Source organism: Sminthopsis crassicaudata, chromosome 4 (assembly GCF_048593235.1).
Source record: "Sminthopsis crassicaudata isolate SCR6 chromosome 4, ASM4859323v1, whole genome shotgun sequence".
In the NCBI taxonomy this organism is placed as follows: domain Eukaryota; kingdom Metazoa; phylum Chordata; class Mammalia; order Dasyuromorphia; family Dasyuridae; genus Sminthopsis; species Sminthopsis crassicaudata.
The window spans coordinates 358,477,378-358,503,660 of NC_133620.1; positions in this window are offsets into that span (position 1 = coordinate 358,477,378).

Here is a 26,283-nt window from a genome sequence, read left to right on the forward strand (position 1 = left end):
AAAATCTTCTATTTTGTGATCAATAATGATCTCTAGTTCTCCTCTGGTCATAAATTCCTTCCTCCTCCACAGGTCTGAGAGGTAGACTATCCTCTGTTCCTCTAATCTATTTATTATCTCATTCTTTATGCCTAAGTCATGGACCCATTTTGATCTTATCTTGGTATATGGTGTTAAGTGTGGGTCCATATCTAATTTCTGCCGTACTAATTTCCAGTTTTCCCAACAGTTTTTTCCAAATAATGAATTTTTGTCCCTAATGTTGGTATCTTTGGGTTTGTCAAAGATTAGATTGCTATAGATGTACCCTTTTTTGTCCTTTGTATCTAATCTGTTCCACTGATCTACCGGCCTATTTCTTAGCCAATACCAAATGGTTTTGGTGACTGCTGCTATATAATATAGCTTTAGATCAGGTACACTTAGACCACCTTCCTCTGACTTTTTTTTTCATTAGTTCCCTTGCAATTCTCGACATTTCATTCTTCCATATTAATTTTGTTGTAATATTTTCTAGGTCATTAAAATAGTTTCTTGGGAGTCTGATTGGTATAGCACTAAATAAATAGATTAGTTTGGGGAGTATTGTCATCTTTATTATATTCGCTCGGCCTATCCAAGAGCACTGAATGTCTTTCCAATTATTGAAATCTGACTTTATTTTTTTGGCAAGTGTTTTGTAATTTTTCTCATATAATTCCTGACTATTCTTTGGTAGATGGATTCCCAAATACTTTATACTCTCAACATTTGTTTGGAATGGAATTTCTCTTTGTATCTCTTGCTGTTGCATTTTGTTAGTGATATATAAAAATACTGAGGATTTATGTGGATTTATTTTGTATCCTGCCACTTTGCTAAAATTCTGAATTATTTCTAACAGCTATTTAGCAGAGTCTTTGGGCTTCTCTAAGTATACCATCATGTCATTTGCAAAGACTGATAGTTTGATTTCCTCATTTCCTACTCTAATTCCTTGAATCTCTTTCTCGGCTCTTATTGCCGAGGCTAGTGTTTCCAGTTCTATATTGAATAGTAATGGTGATAGTGCGCAAACTTGTTTCACTCCTGATCTTACTGGGAAAGGTTGCAGTTTATTTCTATTGCATATTATGCTTACTGACAGTCTTAAATATATGCTCCTGATTATTCTAAGGAATAATCCATTTATTCCTATACTCTCAAGAGTTTTTAGTAGGAATGGATGTTGGATTTTGTCAAATGCTTTTTCTGCATCTATTGAGATGATCATATGGTTTTTATTAATTTGATTATTAATATGGTCAATTATACTAATAGTTTTCCTAATATTAAACCAGCCCTGCATTCCTGATATAAATCCTACTTGATCATAGTGTATTATCCTGGGGATGATTTTCTGAAGTCTTTTTGCTAATATCTTATTTAAGATTTTAGCATCAATATTCATTAAGGAAATTGGTCTATAATTTTCTTTCTCAGTTTTTGATCTACCTGATTTAGGTATCAGTACCATGTCTGTGTCATAAAAGGAGTTTGGTAGAACTCCTTCATCCCCTATTTTTTCAAATAGTTTATATAGCATTGGGGCTAATTGTTCTTTAAATGTTTGGTAGAATTCCCATGTAAATCCATCTGGTCCAGGGGATTTTTTCCTGGGGAGTTGATTAATAGCTTGTTCTATTTCTTTTTCTGAAATGGGACAATTTAAGCAATTTGTCTCCTCCTCTGTTAATCTAGGAAGCCTATATTTTTGGAGTAAGTCATCCATTTCACTTAAGTTATCAAATTTATTGGCATAAAGTTGGGCAAAGTAACTCCTTATTATTTCTCTAATTTCCTCTTCATTGGTGGAAAGATCACCCTTTTCATTTGTAAGACTAACAATTTGATTTTCCTCTTTCTTTTTTCTGATCAGATTTACCAAAGGTTTATCTATTTTATTAGCTTTTTCATAAAACCAACTCTTGGTTTTATTTTTTAATTCAATAGTGTTTTTACTTTCAATATTATTGATTTCTCCTTTTTATTTTTGTATTTCAAGTTTAATTTTTGGTTGGGGGTTTTTAATTTGGTCTTTTTCTAGCTTTTTAAGCTGCAGGCCCAATTCGTTAATCTTCTCTTTCTCTATTTTCTTCAAATAAGCCTCTAAAGATATACAATTTCCCCTTATTACCGCTTTAGCTGTATCCCACAGATTTTGGTATGATGTCTCATCATTGTCATTATCTTGGATGAAATTATTAATTGTTTCTATAATTTGCTCTTTCATCCAGTCATTTTTTAAGATGAGATTATTCAGTTTCCAATGACTTTTTGGTCTATTTACCCCTAACTTCTTACTGAATGTAGCTTTTATTGCATTGTGATCTGAGAAGAAGGCATTTATTATTTCTGCCTTCCTACATTTAATTTTTAGATCTTTATGTCCTAATATATGGTCAATTTTTCGTATAGCATCCATGAACTTCTGAGAAGAAAGTATATTCCTTTCTATCACCATTCAGTTTTCTCCAAAGGTCTATCATACCTAGTTTTTCTAATGTTCTATTTACTTTTTTAATTTCTTTCTTGTTTGTTTTGTGGTTTGATTTGTCTAAATCTGAGAGTGCAAGGTTGAGATCACCCACTATTATAGTTTTACTGTCTATTTCTTCTTGCAACTCTTTTAACTTTTCCTTTAGAAAGCTAGATGCTATACCACTTGGTGCATATATGTTTAGTATTGATATGGCTTCATTATTTGTGCGACCTTTCAGCAGGATATAGTTTCCTTCCTTATCTCTTTTAACTAGATCAACTTCTGCTTTTGCTTGATCTGAAATAAGGATAGCTACCCCTGCTTTTTTGGCTTTACCTGAAGCATAATAGATTCTGCGACAACCTTTTACCTTTACTCTATATGTATCTCCCTGCTTTAAGTGTGTTTCTTGTAAACAACATATTGTAGGGTTCTTATTTTTTATCCAGTCTGCTATCCGTCTCTGTTTGATGGGAGCGTTCATCCCATTCACATTTACAGTTAAAATGACTAATTCTGTATTTCCTGCCATCATGATATCCCCAGATTATGCTTTTTCCCTTGACCCCCCTGAACCCCTTCCCCAATATTTAATTTATAGACCCCCCTTGTGACGCTCAGCCCTCCCTTTTTTTTTTTAGTATCCCTCCCCCCTCCCTCCATGTCCCTTCCCTTATTCTCCTTTTCCTTTTCCCTTTTCCTCTCCCCCCTTTTAATTAGGTGATAGAGAATTCTCTGAAAAACAAATATGTTAATTATTTACTCTTTGAGCCTCTCCTGATGAGAGTAATATTTACACAATGATTCTCCCCCTCTCTAAATTCCCTCAGATATGGTGTTTTTTCTATGCCTCTTCCTGGGATGTAGTTTCCCTCTTTTTATCACTCGCTCCCCTTTTGCTGATACTACCCCCTTCCCTTTACTACACCCCCTCCTTTTTTTTTCTTTTATATCAGTAAAATCAAATTATCCATGCGCACTTTCTATATACCCACAACAGAGATACAGTTCTCAAGGGTTCTGTGTACCTTTTTCTATTTCTCTTCATTGTTGTGGATGTAGATCAAATTTTTTGTTTATGTCTGGTTTTTTTCTTAGAAACATATGGAATTCCTCTAATTCATTGAATGACCATCTTCTTCCATGGAAAAAGATGCTAAACTTAGCTGGGTAGTTTATTCCTGGTTGCAATCCTTGATCTTTTGCCTTTCCGAATATCAGGTTCCAGGCCCTTCTTTCTTTTAATGTGGAGGCAGCCAGATCTTGTGTGACCCTTATTGTGGCACCTTGGTTGTTAAATTTTTTTTTTCTAGCTGTTTGCAGGATTTTCTCCTTTGTGTGGTAATTCTGCAGCTTAGCCACAATATTCCATGGTGTTCTTTTTTTAGGGTCTATTTCAGAAGGAGTTCGATGAATTCTTTCAACATCTACTTTCCCCTCTGTTTCTATTATCTCTGGACAGTTCTCTTTGATGATTTCCTGTAAAATAGAATCTAGGCTCTTTTTTTGATCATAGTTTTCAGGAAGTCCAATGATCTGCAGATTATCTCTCCTAGATCTATTTTCCAGGTCTATAGATTTTCCCAGTAAGTATTTGATGTTATTCTCCAGCTTTTCATTTTTTTTTGTTTTGTTTGATTGATTCTTGGGTTCTCAATGAATCATTCATTTCTATTTGTTCCATCCTGAATTTTAAGGAGTTATTTTCTTCATTCACAGTTTTTAGTTCTTTTTGTAAGTGTCCAATTTCATTTTTCAATGAATTATTTTGCTCTATTGAATTTTTTTCCATTTCCCTAATCTTTTTTTAGATAATTATTTTCTTTTTCCAATTCAGAAATCCTATTTTCTTGAGACTTTTTTGTCTTTTCCAATTCAGAAATCCTATTTTCCTGTGATTTTTAACCTTTTCTAATTCACAAATTTTGTTTCCCTACATCTCCTGTTAATTCTTTATTTTTTCCAACTCCAATTTCAGAACGTTGTTATTCTCTCATAGCTTCTCTTTCCTTTCCTCATTTTTCTTCAAACTCTCTTAACTTTTTAATAGTCTCTTTGAGGAGAGAGTTATGTGATGGGGGGCAGGAATCGTTTCCCTTTAGGTTGTTATCTGCTGACTCTCTTCTGTTAACTTCCTTGGGGTTGGATACCCACTCTTTCTCTGTGTAGAATGAGTCAATTTTTTTTTTTTTTTTTTTTGCTTTTTACTCATACTTAAAAAATCTTTTGGGGTCTGTCCCTGGGGTAGGAAATTATTTATTTATTTCTTTACCAGCTTCCTCCCAGACTGGATGGATGCAGCAGCTCCTGCGCCTGAGCTAGGAGAGAGCTCTTGGAGAGAGTTTCCCATCCCCTCCCTGGAAGCGCAGCAGTGCTTTGAGGGCAGCACTATGTGTCCTAGCGGCTTCCCTGAGGATTGAGACTGAACAGTAAAGGCGACACATAGCCCAGCCTATGCGTCCCAGTGGGGTGTGGATGTCAGCAGCAGATGACGTGAAAAGCCCCTGCTCTCAAACTGAAAGTGTCTGCCCTGAAACCACGGGCCCTACTTCAAAGTTTCCGCTTCTCTGGGACTTCCCGGGGCTGAGTTCCACAGCCTCCAGCCAAGCAAGGCACTATGAGTTACCTTGGGCCATGTCCGCCCACTTTTCAATCTCTTAATTACTCCCAGGTGAATGCCTAGACAGCCTAAGTCAGCCACACCCACAGTGCCGAGGTCTGCTGAGTCACCCCCAGGTTTGTGGAAGGTCCAGTATCTGGCTTTAAATTTTAAAGTGGCTTAATTTCTCTTCTGAACTGCTGTTTTATAAGCAGAGAAGAGCTAACAGCCTGTGCCAGATTCTTCTATCTCAGTGGCTTCTCTGATCCCAGAGCCCTCCCCAGGGCAATTGGCGCAGCGTGCCAGCACCCAACCATCTGTGCTGGCCTTTCTTCTTCCTCCCCTGGGAACTCACCTTTCCTGTTGAAATTCCAGATTGTCTTCAGCTGGAAAGTTGTGCTTCCAGTCCTTGTGGATTCTATCAGTCCAGCGCTATTTTTGCAGCTGATTTTATCTAATTTGTATTGAGGGAAGAAGGACGTTCACAGAGTCATGTGTATCTTCTCCGCCATCTTGGCTCCGCCCCCCCAGTTTTCTACAGTCTTAAATGAAATAACTTTGTTGAGTGCTTGAGAAACTCACTTGAGATACTAAATCTTCCAGGGGGGGGGGGGGGGGGCGGAGAACTGTTTCTAGCATCTTTAATGCCACCAATTGATGGTCTCTTTTCTGCTTATCTCCAGATAGCTATGAAAATCTTCTACTGTCGATTTTGATAAGATAGTTACTAAAATTTCACCTTGTATCAGAATCTTCACTGTAATAAACTTCAGTTTACACAGACACAATAGCAGATTCATAGAATTATATAATATTAGAGTTATGAGGGAATTTAAAGACCATGTGGTCTTTTTACTCATTTTAAAGTGATTAAAAACTGAAACTCAGAGACAAGAAGAAATTTGATGAAGATCACACACTTAGAAGATACCAATGACAGGTCTAGAATTCATTATTTCTACTCTAGTGGTCATTTCACCATAATTTTTAGCCTCTACTCCTCAGGAAGTCAGATCAAATAAGTCATCAGTTTGAGTTAGTCTTTCCTGCTTCATGCTATTAGATTATTATTTGTGACTTAGAAACATTAACTTTTATTTGGAAATAGCCTTTGGGCTATAGCAATGGGTTCAATAGCATTATTCAACATATAAAAAGAAATAAAAGCTAGAGAAGTTTAATAATTTACCCTAAAGTCAAATATAAGAAATGAAAAACTAACAATGAAACTCAAATCCTTTCATTTGATTTTCAGGATTTTTCCTGTTCCTACATGGCAAGCATAAATATCCCAGTAATCTAATAACACTAGATTCTGATATGATTTCCAGTGAGAGATAATTTAACTAAGTTCTAAAAATAGATATTATTCATTTCTAAAGGATGGCAATGGCTAAGTATATGTAGAAAATGTTAGGATTACAAGGCGAAAATTCAGGTGTCTAAACAATTCTCTAGCTCAGAATTCACACCTTTGGTTCGGTCCTTTAAAGGGAGTTTACACCTTTGGAATTCTGTATTGCATATACAGACTAGAAGATTTGCCTCTTTTTCCATGTGAGCAGTTGAAAGTAGATTTTATTGTACAAATAAATGCATGGAAAAATGTATTACTACTATGTGCTCATCCCTGTCCTAAACAGTGGAAAAGTGGTTAGTAAAGTACGATAGTCCTTACTATCAAAGAGCTCATATTCCAACTGGTGGAGACCATGTACCTTTGAGGGTTAAGCTTTTGGGTGGAAGGAACAATCTTGTTTAATGTCAAGTTATATGATCACAAGTCATATTAAAATGCAAAATGGTAATTACTAGTAAGTAATATTGGTATCCAGTAATATTTGGTTGGGAAAGTTTTATGACAGGAAAGATAGTAAGACCTAGTAGTCTTCCATCTTGTTGGAAGGATTATAGTTAATGAGTCCTTTCTCATGAAAGTGGTTTGAAAAGCCATATATATTCTGCAACCAGGAAGCTTGAAAGGGTTTAGATCCTCAACTGTTTGGAAGGGAATAGTGCTTTCAGAGGCTCAGAGTGGAGAGGATAGTCCAGTCTCCCTCTTGTATGAGATAGGGATGAAAAGAAAAATGAAGAAAAAAAGGAAGGATTATTTACAATAAAGTTGAGTGGGAATAATAATTTTGCTGGATCTGAGCAGGGTATTATTTTGTGACCTCTTTGAGAGGTCCATGACGTACAACTGAATTGAATTAAGTAAAGTAGGGCTGGACAAAGTCATCAGTCTCATTATCTCCTCCAGAGTCATCAGGGTTCAATAGCAAGATATAAATCAGAACAACTGAAGGTGCCCAAATAGTCTTTTTTTAAAGCTAAGTTCTTAAAACAAATTTCAGTTTGATTGAGTGATCTATGTAAGGAATGAGACAGAGAATGCCCTCTTTCACCTAGTCCAAAAAAAAAAAAAAAAAATCAGTCAGTCAATCAATCTGGAATGGGAAGAGCTTAAAGGTTTTCTAACCAAAATAGAAAAAAAAAAGAAAAAAGAAAATGCTATTTCCAGTCATTCTGAGCCATCAGAGCCCAAACATTAACTACATGAGGCAGAGACTGGAACCTATTTCTGACCAATCAATGAGAGTCAGAGTGATTTGGGTTTAATGCAAGATATTTAGGAAAGAAATAGATATCTTGTGACTTTTAAATGATCAAAATTTACATTCTTTTGGGCAAAGCACCCACAGACATCTCTGTTAGAGTTAGAGATTGGGGTAGAAGGAAGGCTCTAATGGCTCCTTACATATTCCTCTCTTATTGTACAAGAAGATATGTTGCTTTCAAAATAAAAAGTGGGAGATAACTGTTTAATGTGTTATGTCAAAAAAAGATAATTCTGTGTTGTATAATGACAGTGTTGTTCATTTTATTTATACATTTTCATGACTGAATATGAAAGTAAGATCTCTATTCAAACTAAGATACAGTGGAAACGTATTCTGAACACTAATCAGTGTTACTAGTTGTAAGCCTGACTCTGTTATTTGCTACCTGTTCAGCCTCAGAGATAATAATTTAACCTCTATTGTCCTCTCTTTACTTCCCTCTAATATTTTGGAAGTCGTTTAGGAAATGTCTAAAGTCCTTTCCAAGTCTTAATGATATGATCCAATAAATCATCCTGTGTATGCATCTATGATTTGGTAGGTATTTTCCTTCAGCCAATCCATTTAGTCTTATTATAGTAAATGTTATAAATGCTTATGACTTTATTTTTCCATTTATAGCACTGAATCTTGGCAGCTAAGTGGCACAGTGCTAGGCCTGGAGTCAGGAAGATTCATGTTGCTCAGTTCAAATTAACTATAGCTATGTGACCCTGGGCAAGTCACCTAATTTTGCCTCAATTTCCTCATTACAAAATTAGTTGAAAAAGGAAATAACAAGTCACTGCAGTAGCTGTTCCAAAACAAAACAAAATAAAACAAACAAACAAACAAAAAAACTAAGAGGGATCAGAAAGATTCAGACACAACTTAAAATGATTCAACATCAACAACAGAACTGGATCTCTAGACCTTAATATTCCCAGACAGAGAGTTCTGGGAAGAAAATTAATGGCATTTTCTTGTTTCCTTTCATATATTCTTTTGGATGTTTTTTTCTGATTCTCAAAATTTTAATAATGAAATTATAAAGATCTGAATAAATATCATTGTAAAGAAGAGAAAACACATTTTCTAAAGAGATAGATGTAGGTATAAAAAGACTTGGAACTAATTTAAATAGACATTTAAAAGCCCCATGTCCATATGTAGGGAAGTCTTCAGTGCAGCATCTTAACATCTATTCATTTGCTTTTCAACAATACGCATAAGATGCTCGTCAAAAGTTAGGATGGCTTGAGACTTGCAGTGGTAGCTAATACATTGTACTCTCATATCACCCCCATCAAAAAAAATAATCTTCCAAAGATTAGGGAAAATAAGAATAAAAATAAGGATTGCATTTAATAAGAATCCACATAAAATTCTTTATCATTTTAAATTGAGTGTAATGAAGACACAGCTATACAATAGTGTATCTGAAAAGGATTTGGGGGTTTGGGCAACTGCAAAACCATGTGTCAACAGTGTAACTTGGTAGTCCAAAACTAAACAAACAAAAAATATAAAAAAATATATATGCTCTTTAAGAACACATTAAGGAAGGCAGGGTCCTTAAGAAAATAAGTAATAATACTGTAATATTACTCCAATTCTTTTGATTAGATCAGAAGAATCAAGTTCAGTAAGAGATACCACATTTTATAAATTATATAGACCAGAGCTTCTTCAGTTTTTTTCACTTATGACCCTTTTTTGCCCCAAAAAATTTTATATGATTTTGGGCATATAAATAGATAAAAATCAAACACTTACTGACATTAAATCTTAATTTTTCAACTCCATGTTCAATTATGTGACTCCATATGGGGTTGTGAACCACCATTTAAGAAGTTTTGATGTAGACAGTGAGGGAGAATGTTTAGAAGAGAATGATTGATCAGCCAAAAACTTGCCTAAAGAAAATGTGTTTTGATCAGTTGGAAAAAATCAAGATGAGAAGATTTAGAAGAGAGATAATCAAATTTATCTTATTTTGATTTTTCCTAAAGGATACAATTAGGACCAATGGGTAGAATTTGTGAGGCTTATTTATCATCAATCTAAGAAAAACTAAGAGACACACTAATTAGCTTTGTGACTTTGTAGTAGAAGAGTAATACACTTAACACTGTTTGCCTTAGTTTCTCATCTATCAAATGAACTGGAAATGGAAATGGGAAATCACACTCCAACATCTTTGCCAATAAAATTCAAATAAGGTGGCAAAGAGTTGGACATCATTGAAATGATTGAACAACAAAAGAAAAATATCCCAAGACCTATGTAAAAGTTGAATTTTTTTTTCATGGGAAGATGTCTGGAAAGTTGTAGGTTTTCTCACATTTGAAGTCAAAAAATAAAGAGTAGACCAGAATATGAGGATATAAAGGAACACATTTTTACTCAATTCAGATAGAAATTGTTATTAAAGACTTTTGAGTTTAATTCCATGTTTCAAATTCTGTGTTTCTGTGTGCCCTGGTAATATTCTTTATACCTAGCAAGAAGATAACTTGTAATTGAAGTGTAAATGTGTGTGATCTTTATCTCAGCATCCTAAGCAATTAAATTGTGTTACCCCAAACTCCATTAATTATCAAATAATTCAACTCGACTTAAAATTAAATCTTAAGGATATCTCAAAATTAAAACAATATCTGGCCAAAATTGTTCATACAATAAAATTGATGAATCATCATCAAGGCTCTTGTTAAAAAAACTCAGATGAATCAGAACTCATCTCCCAAAGATGAACATTCCATTTTAGGGTAGGTTTAATTTTCCAGCAGTGTATCACAGCATTAAATGCAAAATCTATATCTTTGTATCTTCCAACTTTTTGCTCCTTATTCTGTCCTCTGGGATAAATTTAATCCTTTTCCCATATGATAACCCTTCAAATACTTGAAAAAAAAATCAATCATGTCCTTTCTAAGTAATCCCTTCTCCTGAATAAGCACTCCACTTTTCTTTCACCAGTGCTTATATGGCATGGTTTCTAGTCTGATGACTATTTTTGTCACCCTTTTACTGATTTGTTGTACCTTGTCAATATCCTTTAGAAAATATAATGCCCAGAAATGAACATAATGCTTCAGATACAGTGTAACAAGAGTACAATGTGTTGACATGATAAACAAATGCTGAGTAAGATAATAATAGCTTCCTCTGCAATGAATTTGATGAATAAAATAATAGGATCTTAACTTTAGATTTAGATTTTAGACTGTTCTCCTATTACAGGTAAGAAAACTGGGACTCAAAGAGAGGATCTGATTTGTTTAAAGTCATCCAGGTGGCAATAGGAAAGGCAGAATCTGAATCTACATCTTCTATCTCTCAGTGATGCTTTATTTCCACTACAGCATGCTACCTTTTGCATAAGGGGAAAAAAGAAAATCCTCCATCTGAATGTTGACAGAGGCAATAAAGATGAGATACACATTGGAATACAGGATCGTTGAATCACCCTGAGCCTCCACGCCCATTATGAATATTTTTCAGTCAGCAAGGTAAAAGTGAATGCATGATGGAAAATTGACTACACCAAAACTTCCATTCCTGGATTTCTCTAGGGCTCCTTACACTGTTTCTTTATGATAGGCTAATGTGAAAGTAGTACAAGCATTATTTTCCAGTTCCTTAATCATACATACCATTATAGACAGCCATAAAAGCTGTTCCAGTGTTCACAATATACCATGTTTTAAAACTTAATGGCAACAAGAGTGAAGCTTGGAAGTTTAGCTTTTGCCAAGTTATCCTCTAGAATCCCTGAAGGGAAAGTAAACAATGAATAGCCCATAAAAAAGAGGGGTTTATATCTTACATCAGTGTGATACAAACATCCCACAGCTGAGTCTTCACTAAGAAGTCATCTTCCTGAAAGGTATTCAGAATGTTTCCCGGGTTGGCAGTGGATCTTGAGAGCATAATTTCAGTGCAGTTTCTCACCAACCTGCCAGGCTTTAGATACCTGATATATAAACCTTTGAAAAGAATAAAACCCTGAGAGATGTGTAGCAAACTTTTCCTATATCCTCTCAAGTTGGACACTAATGTGTAAAGTATGGAGGTTCAGTAAGGACAAACAAGAATTAGTTTGAGTCAATGTATTCAACAGTTAGTTATTAAGTACCTACTTAATAGGTACTTAAAGCATGGTTTTAGGTACTATTTGAGAGATAGGGTACTTTACTTGTGCCAGAATGGCATAGGAAACCCATGATAAAAAAAATCTTTCTCCAATGATATATAACATCAACTTACCTGTCATTTAGAGTCTTAGGAAGTTTCTTGGACACAAACCGGGCATATAGTCAATATGTGTTTGAGGAAGCAATTGAACCCAAGTTTTCCTTATTCCAAGGTCTGGATCTCTAACCCATGCTGTCTAAATGGAGCTAGGGGACATAAAAAGACAAATAAAACAGTCTTTGTTCTAGAAGCTTCTATTTCTGATCTCTAAAAATATGATCCTAGTACTTTTTCATGAAACCCAAGCAAAAAGTGACCACCTCTTATCAACATTTCTTTTATCACTTTTTTTCTGCACCTCAACTTTGAGTTCTTGCCATTTTGCTTTGCATAAATACTGAATTGTTAATTTCTCATTTTCCCCTCAAAATTTCTAAATGCAGAGAGTTTTCTATTTTGATTTTGGAATACTCATTGTCTTGCATGAGACCTAACTGATAGCAAGTACTTTAAGATACATTTTTTAATTAGTTGATTTGAAGGACAACAGTTTTAAAATCTACACCGATTTGGGCCATTCTTATAGGATTTTTTTTCTGTCTACAAGATGTCAAACATTCACAGAAACATAGAATATTAGACATAAACTGTACCTGAGAAATATACCTTCTTCCAACACCCTCTTTATATAGATGAGGAATATGAGACTTAAAAAAGGGGAAGTTTGCAGGTTACATAGCTGGTTTGGAGCAAACTGAAGGCTCAAACATATCTCTCTGATTCACAATTCTTTTATATAAGGCTGCCTGAACAAGTGAAAAATCAGTCAACCATCTATACAGTGGCCTTATAGCAGCATAAAATAATTTTCATAATGTAATTCCTATATCGAATCACTTTCAAAGCATTTCCCAGGAGAGAAAGAAAACCTGTGAAAGATATCCCTACTTGTATAAATCGTAAGCATATACCCAGATGGTTTGAGCAATGGGTTGGGGAATGTTTGTGATAGTTTCATTATTAGCTACATGGAAAACACTTGTATGATATTGAGATGACATGTAGCTGGGTGACTCAAGTTTTTCCTTTTTCTTTGATTGGGGAATATTGTAGAAATCTTTATACTTTTCATGATTTTCTCTTGCTGGTCTTTTTCTCTTCTGAACTTCCCTTGTGCATTAATGTTTTAATGCAGGTTTGTGAGCATGAGATATGTTGGCAGAGTGGCTGAATCTATTTTCAGAAGCTGAATGAAAAAGAGGTGAGGTGTTCTGAGTCAGAGAGATGGCTCCCAAAGAAAGACAGTATTATGGCCTATTCACTTGGTGATCTTCAAAGGTACTTGCATGAGAACATTCATTTTTCACTGAATTATCTTCTAAAATCCAGAAAGGAACCAAAAAAAAACAGTAAAGGGAGAAAAAAAATTAAAGTAAAAAAGTCTCTTTCTCAAACTATAGAACTTTCTTTTCTTTTGATAATATCAAAATTAGTCTTTCTGGAATTACTTCACTTTTCACCACACCCTAACTAGGAAACTAACTTCTCTTAAGTATCATTCTGACTCCCAATTGATGCATTCAGGAAATAAGCCAAACAACCATTTCCCTTTCTCTTTCAGGCTCCTCTACTTCTTTCCAGATTAAAAAAAAAAAAATTAAGATGAATAGTCATTTATTATGTCCTTCACTGTATTCTTCTCCTTCTGTAGAAGGGATATGTATATCCTTCATAAAGTTCACGGACTCTCATTATTTTTAGGCTCCATGGTGATCATTCTAATATATACAATGTGGTATTGAACTCTTATCAGACTTCCAGTCCTATATTTTCTCTTGCTCATTCTTCTTTTGAATGATTCCTTGCCTTCGTTAATATCTCAAATTCCACATTTGCAGAACAATGGACAGACTCTCACATCTTCCCATTTTTGTTACTGTCATCACCATTCTATTGGTATGTTGAATGATAATAATTATCTCCTATAGTTCATATAGTTCCAACCCCAAACTTCATATTGAGAACTTCTAAAGTCAACCTTAAGTTTCTACCTCCAGGGATATGTTCAATTCAGAAAATATTACTGTTTTGAAATAATAAAATATTTAACCAGAAATATCATTCCAACATGAGAATAGCCTCATCCTTAATTCTCATTAGAACAGTTTGAAGAGAACAAAGAAATTAACTTTTCCTAGAGTCACACTTAAGTAACATGAAAATATTGCATAGTCCTTGACATAGTCAGGCAACAAGGTTGTATTTTTCACTAATGCAATGCTATGCAGATTATCTCTGTAACTCTACTATAGACACAGGTTTTTTCTCCTTGTTCTATGAGATTTTTAGGAGATTTCAAGATTCTTCTTATTTTTTTTAAAGATATTATTATTGCAACTTCAGAAATGCCTTGATCAAATTGTATGTGCCAGCTTTTCCTTGATTTACCCAAACTTTGACACAATGTCCTTATGCTGGGGCCAACAGTTTTAGCAAATTAAATCTCAGAACTTGAATCAGGATAACTTGGAGGAACAATGCTTGTAGAAAATGCTATTTTCTTTCTATCTGAATCAAAGCTGATTTGTAATTACAGCTAATATTTTCAGAGTTCTTTATAATTGTCAAAATACTTGTAGATGTGTTATCTAATTCTTTATAATTCTGTGAAGTAGGCAGGAGAATTATTTTTTCTTATTTTATTTTATTACTATATTATTTTTACCCATTTTAAAGATGAGGAAACTAAGGCCCAAAGATTTTCCACATTCTACACAGCTAGTAAATAGCAGAGATGAATTTGAGCCCAGGTTTTTCTGATTCTAAATGTAACTCTTTATAATCCAACCAGTCTTGTTTATTTTTCTTTTTAAATTATCTTTCATATTGATCCATTTCTTCTTTTCACTCACTGCTAACACTCCAGACGAGGTTCTCATAACCTCATCTAAATTATCACAAAAGCAGTAGCAAGTACTCATGGGTAGACTGAGCTCAATATAATAAAAAGGGGAGTATTACCTGAATTAATCTATTTATTCAATGCCATACCAATCAAACTGCCAAGAAATTACTTTATAGAATTAGAAAAATAATAATAAAATTCATCTGGAAGAAAAAAAAATGGTCAAAAATTCAAGGAAATTAATTTTTAAATGCAAATGAAGGAAGCCTAGGTATAGTAGACTTAAAACTATATTATAAAGTGGTAATGATCAAAATCATTTAGTACTGGCTAAGAAATAGAGTAGTAGATCAGCAGAATAGATTAGATTCACAAGACATAATAATCAATTACTGTCATAATCTAGTATTTGATAAAACCAAAGATTCTACCTTCTGGAATAAGAACTCACTATTTGACAAAAATTTCTGGGAAAACTAGAAAACAGTATGGCAGAAATTAAGTATTGACCAAATCTCACACCCAATACCAAGATAAAGTCAAAATGGATTCTTGATTTAAATATAAAGGGTGATAATATAAGTAAATCAGGAAAATAAGGGATAGATTTGGGAAAAGGAAGGCATTCATGGCCAAAGAAGTAGAGAAATGAAATATAAAATGGATCACATTAAATTAAAAAGATTTTGTACAAACAAAACCAATATAGCCAAGAGAAGAAGAGAAGTATCAACCTGAAGAAAAATCTTTACAGATCTTTTTTTTTTTTCTTCTGATAAACGCCTCATTTCTAAAATATATGAAGAATTGATGCAAATTTATAAGAATACAAGCCATTGCTCAAGTGGTAATTGGGCAAAGGATAGGAACACATAATTTTCCGATGAAGAAATTAAAACCTTTTTCTAGTCATATGAAAAAAATGCTCTAAATCACTATTGGTTAGAGAAATACAAATTAATTTACTCTAGGGTACTTCTTTATACCTCTCAGATTGACTACGATGACAGGAAAATAATGATAAATGTTGGAAAAACTGGAACACTAATGCATTGTTAGAGTTGTGAACTGATGCAATCATTCTGGAGAGCAATTAAAGAGGGAAAAGGAGCCACATGTGCAAAAATGATTTTAACAGCCTTTTTTGTAGTAACAAAGAATTGGAAAATGAATGGATGCCAATCTCAGAAAAGCCTGGAGAGACTTTTATGAACTGATGCTAAGTGAAGTGAGTAGAACCAAAATATTGAACATAGTAAGAACAAGATTATGTGATCATCAGTTGTGATGGACTTGGCTCTTTTCCACAATGAGGTGATCCAATGAAATTCCAATAGACTTGTGGTGGAAAGATCCATTTGCATTTAGAGAAAAGACTATGGAGACTGAATGTAGACCAAAACACAGTATCTTTACTTTCTGTTGTTGTTGTTGTTTTTCCTTTCTTTTTTTTTTTTTTCTTTTCCCTTTTGATAAAAGTTTTCTTGTGTAACATAACAAATATGGAAATATGATTAGACAACTTGCACAAGTTTAATATATATTGGATTGCTTGCTGTCTATGATAAGAAGTAGGGAGAAGAAAGAGAGAAAAATTTGGAACACAAATCTTTGCAAAGGTGAATGTTGAAAAGTATTTTTGTATATATTTGAAAAAATAAATACATATTAAAATGGGCTTAGGAAGACTCCAACCTAAACATTTTTTTAATGACACCCTATTTCCTATCATATGAAATGGGATAATTTTTATAAAGTTAATACATCTCCTGTCACATGAGTGCTTAATAAATGTTTGATCCTCTCCTCATCCCATGTAGGCTCTACTCCTTTAATTTAAAAACAACAACAATAATAACTACAAAAACAACATTATGACTAAGAGAAGATATGTGTGATTTTTCTAGGTTTTTAAGCTAATTAACCGTGAGAATTCAGTTTTAAAATCCAGAGTCACTGATGCTTATATATCCAGATCAAGTCTAACTTTCTCCATTAAATTTCCTCTGATTATTCTACTCTCCATATGCAGCTATATTTTGTTTCAACTCCAAGGAAGAAGATCCTCTCCCAAAATAAAGTTATTACTTCTGATCTCATCACTATGCTTCTTATTCAGCTTTGGACACCCAACCCCCTTCCCATCATTCTCAGCCTCTCTCCCTTCTGATCAGAGGGCTGAAGATTAGAGTAATGAATTCCTCCCAAAGCTTTCCATTATACAGGACTGCAATTGAAATTGCACCTCACTCCACCCACCATCTGCAACTTTTCTTGGTTTCAATTCCATGCAATATGATTTTAGAAATCCCTTGTTGGCCGCCTTTTTGTGTATTGTCATCACTCAAATTATAAAATCCTTAAAGATAGACACAAATGTCTTTCTTTTTCTAATTTGTATCATAGTACTTAGCACAATGCCTGAAACATAACAGGTACTTTATCAATGTTTATTGAATTGAAGTGAATATCCCCATATCTCAATGATTTGATAAAATCATAAAATCTTGCTCTTGGAAAGAATCTTCTTATAGGTCAACTAGTTTCAATTCTAACTCCTTTTTACAACAACTCCTTTTTACAATGTCTCTGACAGATGATCGATCAACTACTTTGTTTTGTTTTGTTTTGTTTTGTTTTTTAATGCATCCATAACAAGAAGCTCACTATCAACAGGGTACCTATCCATTGACAGACAAATCTACCATTAGAGAATTATTTTATTTACTGTGCTGAAATCTCCCTGAGTCATTTCTGTCCATCAGTGAAGCTTAAGATTCTGGAACTTCGATTTTTCTTTGAAATGACAGATTTTCAAATATTATATGACAGCTATTATGTCTCTCCTAAATATTGCAATTTTTTCAACTATTTTATGTAGTATGATGCCCAGTCCCTCACCAGACTGTTTGCCCTTTTCTAGTTGCTTTAGTTTATTAATGTTCTACTGAAAATATGTTACACAGAGTTGAGTATAATATTCTATACAGAGTATATTCACCCCAGAGTGAAATGATTCTATTAATTCCCATTATATATATATATATATATATATATATATATATATATATATATATATAGTCTTACTTTAATGAATGTATATATTAATAAAACTTATATACATTAAATAGACATAGATGGAGACAAAGATATAAATACTAATTGTGTCTTATGGATATAAGGCATATGTCATAGGATATATGGGCAGAAGTGGTAGAACATTATAAATTGATATGAAGACAGCTATAGAAAAGAAGATCCATGCTTCTTCAATGGATCAGTTTGAGTATTCAACTCAGAATTGAATTCAAAAATAATATCTATTATTAGAACTCTTGCACACTCCTTTGTAGTACTATATAATAATAAAACGTGTGTCTTTTCATACAGGGAACATTCTAGAAACTAAAAACAGATTAGTCCTAAGAAGAAAGGATCTAGATTTTTTGGAAGAGAAAAGATAAAATGTGTATTGTGAATAAAATTTCAGTACATAATCGGAGGCATATATGTTTGCAGAGGGACTAATCTTCTTGGGAAGCATATTAGTGAGGGAAATTAATCAACTACCATTACATTCCATACATACTCCAATAGAGAGGCAATGTGCTGTAGTTAATAAAAATTAGACTTGGATTCAAGAAGAGCTGGATTTGCATTACACTTTTGACAGTTACATCTATGTTCATCTTTCTGAGCCTCAATGTCTTTATCTGAAAATGGGGATAAGAATATCTTTAGAACTTGCCACTGGATTTGTTTGCAAAGTCAAAGGAGGTAATGTTTTGAAAACAATACTTTATATATATATATATATATATAATTCTGGTATATAGATATACAGTAAGACTACCATTGCCAATTGCCAAAAGCTATGCCCTCAATATAACATAAATTCATATCAACATTTTTTTTGTTACAACCCACTCTGACACATTGAAGTTTTAGTCTTCCCAAACCCTCAGAACAACTGTTGCCTTCTGTGTGAAATTTCGAACTGGGATCCCTCTCAGCTTTGTGTGATGTGTGAATTTGGCAAGCACACTCTGTATAATTTTATTCAAGTCAATGATCAAAAAATTTCTTAAAAAAAAAAAAAAAGGTTAACTAGTAAAAGGCGCAGCACAGACCCTCCTGACTTTTCACTGGAATCATGAGATATTGGCCTTGAACTCTTTGAATCTAAGTATCCAACGAGCTCAGAATACCTTGATCATATTATTTGATTTATTTTTATTTTATCTTTTTGAAGACAAAATTACCATTTTTATTGTTTGATATTTACTCAGAGAAAAAGATGATATAATAGAATAAAATTCTGTCTGAAAGGATCTCCTTCAACTAGATTTGCCTTTTCTAGAGGCCAAATGAAATAAGATCATATTATTTTTAAGCATTATTTCCCTAACATTTATAGAAGAGTAGTATGAGCTACCTTATTTTTTTTTAATTATACAAAACTTTTTTAAAGACATGGTATTATCAAATTGTCTTTGGACACTGAGAGGTTAAATAACTTGTCCATCGTTATCAGTATGTCATAAGAAGGGCTTTAAACTCAAGTTTTAGCTATAAAATCAGATTTCTAACATTTATGCAATGTTGTCCCTTGAATTACACAAGATGCTTAATTAGCATTTGTCAAATAAGCAAATAAATAGTATTCTCTCCCTAAATGTAACTCAATTAAGTTTTCTTTTTGCATGTGTATGTGTAAGAGAGAAAGAGAGAGACAGAGATAGAGAGAGAGAGAGGAGAGAGAGAGAGAGAGAGAGAGAGAGAGAGAGAGAGAGAGAGAGAGAGAGAGAGAGGAAGGGAGGGAGAGAGAGAGAGATCCTTAAAGGTTACTAAGGGTTTCCCTCTCTAGATTTATAGTAGTTTGAAAGAAAAAAAAAAAAAAAAATATATATATATATATATATATATATATATATATATATATATATATATATATATATATATATATATATTCTTCACCCTTGTATCTTGAATGTCTTTGTCTTTCCTATTTAATAATGTGTATATCATGCTTGCTTCAGAGTCCCTCTCTGGGAATTAGAAATCTTGGGATTCTAAAACATGTTTCTGTATTGAAGGCTTTACAACAAATGATAAATTTAATACCTTACCTGTATAGGAGACAAGATGAATCGCAGTACAATATGATCTTTTCATTACAATATTCATAGAATTCCTCCCTTCTCCTCTAACACTGTTGCTGTGTACCATATACTAAGTGCAGAAACCCAGACTGTCCTTTTCCAACATCAGTGTGCATTAATAAAGTCTGTTGGCTGATGACAGATTTACTCATACTGTTTGTCCATATTCAGACTGCTCCTTTCAGAATAGACACTTTATATTAAAAGTATGTATTCATTCCATTCCGGACAGATCCCAGATGCAATCTTTTTAAAGTTGGTAAATAATTCTTTAGACTTACAGCAGCACGAGACTAACTCATTTTACCCATGGGATATTGAGCCATTTTGAAGGCCAGAAAAGTTCCATGTCAGAGCCAATCATGAGTATAATGAGAACATTTCATATCTGTAACTTTAAAAAAAAAGCACCCTATATTTCTTTTAATGAATTTTAGAGATAAAAAAAAGCTTAGAAATTTAGTGCAAATCCTTCATTTTTACAGAGGAGATAATTGACTGCCATAGAAAGAGAATGGTTACTCTAATACTTCATACATCATAAGAGACTGAGTTAGGACCAGAAAGGGATTGTCATTTGCTCAAGGTCACAAAAGTAATAAGCTCCAAAGTTATGATTTGAACCCAAATTCTTCCATTTAACTTATCCATTATATTCAAATAACTACACTGGTAGAAGTCCCTCATACATACACACATGCAAATTGGAATCTATAAGTACATTTAGTATATATATACGGAATACGGCAAATAATGGATAGATAGATAGATAGATAGATAGATAGATGGATAATAAATAGATAGAACAAAAAACCGGTAAATGTAGCACACACACACACACACACACACACACATATGTGTATATCCAATGAGTTCAGAATACTTTAATCAGATTATTTGATTTATTTTTATTTTATCTTTTTGAAGACAATGTGTGTGTGTGCTAAATTTACCAGATTTTGTTCTATTGGGGGAAAGGTTTTTGAAACTAATGTTTTCATTTCTTTCTCTATGATTTTTTGTTTTTCTTTTCTTCTTTTCTGTTTTTGTATATGCCATGTCTTAAACCCAAATCACTCTATCATTGATTGACCAACAATAGGTCTGGAGGGGAGTGAGGTTGGTGACCTTTCACAACCCTTCCTCCCTTAAATCTAATTAACTTGTATATCATAGCATCACTTCTCTAATATCATGGTCTTCTTTGAGAATGAAGGACAAACAAGGACAGGAAAAGTCTGAGAATATTAAAGACATTTGAAAAAATATTAGGTGGCACACAAGAAATTCTAGGCACAGACAGCAGCTTTATAAGAATTAAAAGAAGAAAAAAGAAAAAAAAATTAAGAGATCCTATCTGGTTGCTTCTTATAAAAATCACTTTAATTGGTTTATTTTATATGTTTTGACACACTAGTTACTCCCCCCACGTCCAACCCCAATGCATTCCTATTTAAAAACAAAACAAAACAAAACATATTAGGGAAATTAATATAATTGGTAATACCGACCCTGTTTCATTTTTGTAATTTATCATTTAACAAAAAAGGTGTATATACATTTATACTTTTGCACTAATATTATCCATTGTATTTTATCTGAATTTTGTTGCCTATCTGTTGAATTCACTTAACTTGTCAGTTACTGTGAATCTTGTGTTCTTGTTTTTGTTCTATCGTTTTCATAAAGCACAAGCTCATGCAAGTTTTCCATATTCTCCTGAATTCTTCATATTTTCTTCTGTTTCACAAATATTCATTATATTCATATATATAATTTGTTCAATTATTCACCAATTCATGGGCACAGAATTCACTGCTTTTTTGCTATTACTAATAATGTTGATATCACTTCTGTCATTGAACTCCTTTAGCCATAGAGCTGGTAGTGGGATTACAAGTTCAAAAATATGTACAATTGCATGTCTTTTCTTTTAGTTGTAATGTCAAATTATTTTTCAGAATATTTTCACTAATTCCATTCACCCCCATGAGGGGATTATAATTACCATCATTTCACAACTCCTCCAAAATGATTTTTTGCATCTTTTATAATCTCTACAAATTTGGTGGTTAGCAAAAGAAACTTCAGAGTTCTTTGCTTTGGCATTTTTCTAATCTTTATTGATTTCGGATATTTTAAATATTGTTAGTTGTAAAGGGCTGAAACTCTGAGCAGATGCACTTGGACAACCTAGCACTTAAGGCTAATTACCAATTGGACAATACTCTATTAACATATGCTTGGAGAATGGCCCTGCCCACTATTCTGTGCTGGCTTGATGTGTTGGTTTATACAGAGAATTGTAAGAGGGATTGGAGGGTAGAGTAAGACAAGCTAGAGTCACTCTTTGGTGATGGAGAGAGAGAAAGGAGGTATGTAGTTTCCAGTGTCCATTCCCCGGACTGCTATCCCAAAAGACCAAGAATAATGATCAAGGACCTTTACTTATCCTGACTCCGAATAATTCTAAGGTATCCAGGGTGCTAACTTAGTGATAGTTTTCATTTCTACATTTGAAACTTTGTTCACTGCTACTAACCCTTTAATTGGTGATAAATTATTCATTCTTGAAGTTTTATTTATTTTATTCTTTTCTTTATCAACTTCTTTTAGATTTTGAATATCAGACTACTGTCATAGGAATTTGATACAAAGATGTTCTTATAAACCATGTAATTTTTTATAACATGGATACATTGATTTTTTGTGATTGTCCTTTTAAAAACACATAAATATATTTGTATATAGATATAGATATGTATACACACATATAGTATAATTTTTTTTTATAATCACTTCTTTCCTGGGTCTGATTAGACTTTCTCTTCCTATTGAAAGGTGTGTGATATATAACTTTCCATTCACCTTAATTTTCCATGGTGTACCTTGGGTGCATATGTGTGTGTGTTTGTGTAGAATATGCGATCTATTCCTTCATTCAATCAATAGATATTTATTAAGCATTTGCTCTACCATATACCATGCATGATGATAGGCAATAGAGATACAAATATTAAAAACACTTTCTGCCTTTAAGGAATTTATATCCTCCTGTGAAGCATCATAGATAGTAGATGCCATTGAAAGTTCATTAATTGGAGGCTTGCAATGGTTAAAGCACGGGCCCTAAAGTCAGGAGGACCTGAGATCAAATCCAGCCTCATACACTCATTGTGTGACCTTAAGCAAGTCACTCAATCCCAATTGCCTTCCAAAAAATGAAGAAAAGAAAGTTTATTAATTGTTTAGGTAGGTAGATTGCACACAGATTAGCTAGTTTTTTTATAGATAAAACACAAAAAAAAATCACATAACTTCAATGAAAAATGGGAAGATCAGGAAAGATCTTTGGTATGAGATGAATGAAGCTAATTTTAAAGAATTCTAAGATTACTAAGAGACAACTGTGAGGAGAAACTGCATTCTAGGCCTATGCAAATGCATAAAGACTGGAGATATAATATTATCTATGGGGAACCAGAGACAGGCCAATTTGGTTGCAGTGTTGATTGAAAGAGAATAGAAAATCACTATGTAAAACTTGCAGCCAGAACTTGAAATGGGAGAGTAGAGGTGTTTATTTTATCCTAAGGGGAATAGGAAATCAGTGGAGCACCTTAAACTAGAGAGCAATATTACAGAAATATTAATTTGGCTACTGTGTAAAGAATGAGAGGAAATTCTGGAGAAAAGGAGATGGATGGGGTGGCTACAGTAATAGTGGTATAGGTGAAAGGTGGTAATATTCTCTTAGAATGATAGCCATAAATGTATAGAGAAGGAGACACATGTGAGATATCATTTGAACAATTGGCAAGATTTAGCAGTTGATTGGATATGGATAGAGAGAAAGAATGAAAGTGTTCATTATTTGTTTCCTTACTTCCTGCTTCTCTACCCCCAAGACAATATATCGGGAGCTTTTTATGAAAAAATTACACAAAAAAATGGCCAAATTTTTGTGGGATCTTCAGTTCAAAAGCTGCCCCAGAGGAGAAGGTATGGGAGGGAGGGAGGGAGAGATGTGCCCTAGTTTGATACTCAGACAAATGTCATTAATTGCCATCAGGGTAGTGCTGACAGACCATGACCCTTTTAAGCTCAGTGCAGGCCCAATATTGTAGGCTCTGGTATACATGGCCTTGAATGAATAGCATTTGGTGCTTTGGGTCAACTTGATCTACAAATTCAGAGTACATATTGAGCCAACAGCCTTGACATTATATAGCACATAGGCTTTGAAAATACCCAGAACCCATAAGTAGTTAATGTAAACTCATTTTTTCATTAACTTGCATTCCAATTTTCTCATATCTTCTCTTTTTGAATTTTGATCATATTGTTAAAAATAACAGCTTTATAAGATAACATAGGATCTGTTAAGACAAAACATTATTTTTCATTATTTCTCTTGATATTTCTAACACTTTGCACTTCTATATTGTACTAATAATCTTTTTATTTTTGTTTTTGTTTTTTTTAGTCAGAAAATTGGGTCTAAGTGACTTGCTCAGGGTCACACAGCTAAGAAGTGTTAAGTGTCTGAGCCCTGTTTTGAATTCAGGTCCTCCTGAGTTCAAGGTCCATGCTCTATCCACTGCACCATGTAACTGCCACAATCAATTTTAATATTATAAATCATTTCTGTTGACAAAATGTTTAGTATAGGGATCCATCTTTACATTTCTGTTATAAATTTAATTTATTTATAATTAATAATGATAGATTTGGGGGTTCATGGGGCACCTCAAAAAGTTGGAATTTCAGACCAGCATCCCAAAGTGTCTCAAAATAATTTGGAGGCTCAGATCTATCTCCAAGTCAAGGAGCAGAGTTTATAATAATTGTAATGCCAATTAAAGCAAACTAAGTTCCAAAAAAAATTAGCAAAGTACCAGGAGCAAGAAAGAAAAATTTATGGAGGAAAGTTAGAGAAGCCAGGTATTCATGTCACTAATGATTTAAAGGTGTAATTGAAGAGTGGTCTGGTTCTGACCTTGTGTGCATGTGCAGTATCCATAGTTCTTTAAGCAGAGCTCACAGGGAATCTTTTGGAGGTGTGTTTTTAGGCCTGAAATGTCACTAGATCAAGTGGCAGGCACTCAATTTTGTTCTGCACCTGTGTCAATTTTAAGCACCTCATTATTGTTGCTCATTAGTCTCAGAAACTCTGTTATTACAGATCAGTAGACTGTTATCTGACAATATGTGTGGCCTTAGCATCCTGTATATGTAAACTGGGGCAGGTTAGCCTAGAGAAAGAAATATATCATTTCTAAGTACATCAGTCCCAAGGACAGGTGACTTTTGGTGGTTCCTAGGCCTTTCCTAGAATCTGCATCATATCAGTAGATATATTTTTTTAGTCTCTTTTTTAACATTTAATTGTGGGCATCAATATCCATTAATGATATCTGTATCTCTCTCTGTCTCTTTGTCTTCTCTCTCTCTCTCTCTCTCTCTCTCTCTCTCTCTCTCTCTCTCTCTCTCTCTCTCTCCTCTCTCTCTCTCTCTTTCCATCCCTCTGTCTTTCTCGCTGTCTCTATGTCTCTCTCTCTCTCTCTGATTTGTACTTTCTTGATTAAGTATCAAAACCAAATTTTTCTTATGCAAGAAGTTTAGTGACAATTAAAATAAAACAAGGGATCTTTAAAAGATTGATAGAATTCACTCTGGTCCAGGAAACTTCTTCCCTATCCCAACCCTATCTCTTTTGGAAGTTCATTTTATTTTCTATTTTGTAAATTGAGTTATTTAAAATACTGAAAGGCAAGTGTCTATTTTCTTTAAAATCTACATTTTACTGATGTACTTTTTTTGTAATAAAAGAAGAAGCACAGCATAAAAGATTAAGGAGTGGTAACCATGAATTTCTGAATTCATTCTGGGTTCAAATCCTTCCTTTGATACCATTGCATAATGGTAAAGGAATTGATAAGAAACCAGAAAGGTAGGAAGGGAAGATATAATAAGAGACTTTAAAAAACAAAGACAAATTTTTATATTTGATATTAAAAGTTATAGATAACCACTGAATATGAATGATTAGTCAAAAGATGTGAGTAGTCAGACATGCTAAAGGAGGAATACTTAAATAACTGAGCAGAGCTGAATTTGTAGTTAGATAATTTGGATCTATATATACACACACATATACATACCTACACATACATGTATGTGTGTATGTGTGTGTGTGTGTGTATTACATACTTTCTATGACCCCTCACTAGACTCTCTACTTCTTAGGACTTCAATTGACTATCAGCAAAAGGAAGGAAGTTGAATCAGATAATCCCCAAAGCAAATAGGCCTTT